This window comes from Sinocyclocheilus grahami, unplaced genomic scaffold (assembly GCF_001515645.1).
Source record: "Sinocyclocheilus grahami isolate Dianchi unplaced genomic scaffold, SAMN03320097.WGS_v1.1 scaffold414.1, whole genome shotgun sequence".
Classification (NCBI taxonomy): Eukaryota; Metazoa; Chordata; class Actinopteri; order Cypriniformes; family Cyprinidae; genus Sinocyclocheilus; species Sinocyclocheilus grahami.
In genome coordinates this window covers 538,516-543,162 of record NW_015505593.1, presented here as the reverse complement: position 1 = coordinate 543,162, position 4,647 = coordinate 538,516, and positions in this window count along the sequence as shown.

Below are 4,647 nucleotides of genomic sequence, written 5' to 3'. Positions count from 1 at the left end.
TTTTAAAACACCTCAGCTGGACTATTTTGAATCAACATCAAAGAAAGCAATTTACGATTCTTCAGTAAAAGTCATACATCAAAATTTTCTCAAGAGAATAAAAGTTTCAAAGTGGCCAAGATTGTTAGGATCAGATTTCCTTGTGAGGGACAGGTGGAGAGCCCTGTAAAAGCCTCCCATAGAGAAGAGAACAGCAGATCTACAGTGGAGGATTATTCACGGGGCAATAGCTACAGACAGACATGTGGCGCACCTGAATTCAGCAGTGGGTGGTGAATGTAGATTTTGTGGAAAACAAGAAGACTTAGAACATTTGTTTTTAAAATGTGGAAGATTACATGATCTTTTTAATTCTCTCAAGGATTTGTTTGAAAAATTTGATGAGCAATTTTCAGATAAAATATTTATAGGGGGCGTTAAGTATAGGTATTCAATGAGAAGGATGACATGCTTATTAAATTATCTGTTGGGAACAGCTAAATTAGCGACATGGAAAACGAGAAAGAATAAAGGAAAACAACTTGCAACTATTGATGTGGATATGATGTTTAGATGCATTATAAACTTGTTAAAAATTAATTGTTTTTTTGTGATATTTAGTGTTTTAAAGACATCTTATGTGTGGTTTTTGAGGGTCAGTTGTTCTTGAATGTTTAATTTTTTATTTTATGAGAATTACTATTATTGTGAATTTGTTTGAGAGGTAATTTGTGATAAAATAAAAGTGTTTTAATCCTCTCTCTCTCGCTCGCTCGCTCGCACGCACACACACACACACATACACACACACACATTGGTTTTTATGGTTTATGAGGACTCTCCATAGGCGTAATGGTTTTTATACTGTTCAAACCGTATTTTCTATTGCCCTACACCAACCCTACCCCTAAACCTACCCCTTACAGGAAACTTTGTGCATTTTTAGATTTTCAAAAAAACTAATTCTGAATGATTTATAAGCCTTTTAAATTACGGGGACACTCAAAATGTCCTCATAAATCACCTTCTCGTAATACCTATGTCATACCCATGTCATTATACAAATTTGTGTCCTCATAAACCACATAAGCATGCACACACACATACACACGATGCGCAAAGTCAGAATTACCTCCTCTCCTATAGGTTCACGAAACGGTCGTCCATAAAATGCATTGCTGTTCTGTTGTAAGTAATCTTAAAGATTCCTAAATGCATCTACTTTCGGAAGGCCAAATAAAGTGCTTTTGCTTTTGCACTGAAACACACAGCGTCTCCCTGAAATTGCTGCTTCAACACTAACTGCGGTTACTGAAACCACGCCTTCTTTCTTTGCGTGCACTTTTGGGCCGCATTATGCAAATATTTCCACATAGTGAGGAAGATATGTGGGGGCGTGTTAGAACGAGCCGTTTTAGGGGGCGTGGCAGAGTCTTAACTTTGATAAAGAATATCTCTTTAGTCTTTGCAACTTATCTTATCTATGCACAATCAGCTTGTAACACTCCAAAGAGAAAGGAAAACTTGAAATCGCATCATATGACCCCTTTAAGGAAAAAATAAAAAAAATAGTCCAATCAATTCAGTCAAAAGGTCATATCCAAGTACCACAATCAGGATTCAGCGGACTCCTGCAAAAGGCAGATCTTGGTTACAGGCCTGCATATACGGTTGGTTTGGGTCTTGATCCAGACTTGTCTCACAAGTCCTCTTTTGTCCTCTTTTGTCTGGAACCACTTCGGTTATCTTTCCAGTGATCTAATGGTCTAATTTTAACGGCTTGACTATAGCCCTATACCAGTAACCAGACCAGCGATGACCATAGCCAAAATAGCCTTAAAATTGTTTACATGTCATTTTCGCCCACGCAGCTTCTTTTCAAATGCAAGTAAACTTTTGAATCATTTAAATTAGCATTATTTAATATTTTATTTCATTATTTTACAGCATTATTAAATATAGCATTATTTATTATGCCAAAAATAATGCTAATTTAAATGTTTCAAAAGTTTACTTGCATTTGATAATATGATGTCATGCATCCCACAAGCTGTTAAATGTTACATTCATACACATTATATGATATTATTGATATTAGGCTGTCTTTCATTTTATAAATAAAAATGCAATTACAATTCCCAACCGCTAGATGGCAATTGTAGCCCTACTGAGACATGACTACTGACAACGCGAGACATGAGAGTTAGAGATCAGTGTTGTGTTTAGAAGTTTTTTTACATGAGAGAGCACTAAGTTTACTTGTCGGAGAGCAGCGGACAAACAACAAACGATAAAGGACATTCCTACTTGGTCTTGTAAGTATCTGTGTTTTCGTTTTGACGTGTTCATTATTTATCTATATTATTTATCATGTTTAGGAACCGTGACATTTTAGTGAAGGGAGCAGATCGTAGTTGATAGTGATCCATGACTAGGCCCAAGGTTCAGTACGCATGTGTTCAGAGGATTAATTGCAAAATTTAATAGAGTAAAAGTTTTATCATTTGTATGTTTACAAAGTCAATCGATTTTAAAACAGCGCAAGAAGAGGCGAAAGAGCAAACAACAGAAAAAACACAGCTTTGATAAAGATTAATCCATATTAATTTATACAGCGAACACACTCAGAAGAATTGGAGAAACTGAGGAGGAGTTTCAACATCTGGAAAAGATCCGGGCAGCAATGGTAAAAAAACAAAACAAACAAAACCCTCTCCAAAACAACATTTCCTCACTAAAGCTCTCATCTTTGACAAAGTCCATCATTTATTTTAATTATTATATTGAATTTATTACTGAACAATGGCTTGTTAGATACAGAGAGAGCATGAGCTAATTGAATAGAATATCTTTGTCATTGTACAAGTAACGTCACAATAAGATTTATTTTGAAACTTCCAAACTGATATTAAAGCTTAAGAATACAAAATAATAAGTGCAAATAGCTCAGATGTGCAATGCAGCATTAAAACCTCAACAGTACAAACAGAAAACATAATGTAATATCTTAAGTTGTTAAAAACTCCAGATTTTTTTATCATATTTATATTTAAGTGTATTGTATTTATAACATTTTATGTTGTCATTAATTCTTTTGTATTTTTATCATTTTGTATTGTCTTAAGTTGTCCAAGTTGTAATAAAAGCTGTATGTATGGATTGCCATTTTGTTGTCTATTAGATGTATATATGTAGTCGTTTAATAGCCATCTAATTGATGACTGGTCTATTCTTGGGCTATGATTAGACGTCTATTAGATTTTCATTGACAGCCCAAATTTAGCCTTGTTTTAGCCTAGACCCATATTCACCGTCTATTAGACGTATATATGTAGTCGTTTAATAGCCATCTAATTGATGACTAGTCTATAAATGGGCTATGATTAGACATCTATTAGATTTTCACTGACAGCCCAAATTTAGCCTCGTTTTAGCCTAGACGTCTAGGCTATATTTAGACATCTAATAGACGTCTTTTAAACGCAAAATTGCTTGCTGGGTAACATCTCTGTCTTATCCGAATTTAATAGGGGAAAATTATTGGTCATCCAATCTTTTACATATTTAACACACTCTGTTAGCTATAATTTAGAAGTTTAATCTGGTCTTGTTGAGATATATAGTTGAGTATCATCAGCATAACAGTGGAAACTAATCCCGTATTTTCTAATAATATTACCAAGGGGCAACATGTATATCGAAAATAGCAGAGGACCTAGGACAGATCCTTGTGGCACACCATATTTTACTGGTGATAATTGAGATGAACAAAATGGTAGCGATCTTAAAGCCTGCCCTTGAATACCTGTATAGTTTTGTAATCGATCTATGAGTATGTCATGATCTATAATGTCGAACGCAGCACTAAGATCAAGTAAAACTAGCAATGAGATGCAGCCTTGGTCTGACGCAAGAAGCAAGTCATTTGTAATTTTAACAAGAGCAGTTTCTGTGCTATGGTGGGGCCTGAAACCTGAAATTCTTCATAGAGATCCTTTTTTTGCAGGAAGGGGCACAATTGAGCAGACACAACGTTTTCTAAACTTTTAGACATAAAAGGAAGATTTGAGATGGGTCTGTAATATGCCAGTTCAGTTTTGGGACGTGACCTAAATTCAACGACGAGTTAATAATATTGAGAAGCGGTTCTTCTGCTGCAGGTAACAACTCTTTCAGTAATTTAGTGGGTACAGGATCTAACAGGCATGTTGTTGGTTTAGATGCAGTGATACGTTTATTTAGCTCTTCCTGTCCTATAGTTGTAAAGCACTGCAGTTTATCTTTTGGTGCGATGAATGAAGCTGAAGTATTATACGCTGTGGAATCTACATTTGTTATTGTATTTCTGATGTTATCTATTTTATCAGTGAAGAAATTCATAAAGTCATTACTATTAAACTGTGAGGGAATATTTAGATCGGGTGGCGTCTGGTTATTTGTTAATCTAGCCACTGTGCTAAATAAAAACCTTGTCAATCACTGTGTTGCTGCACTACAGCACGTGAACAGTCTCTGTAAATGGTTTTGGGCATGTTTCTAATTTGCAAATATGATCGTCAATCTATGAATATGTTTATGCATCATATGTGTGTCTACTGCAGGCAATTTGGTGTAATTCTTCCTTTACTACCTGCAAAAATAAATCCTGAGGTCTGTGCTCACGTTTGC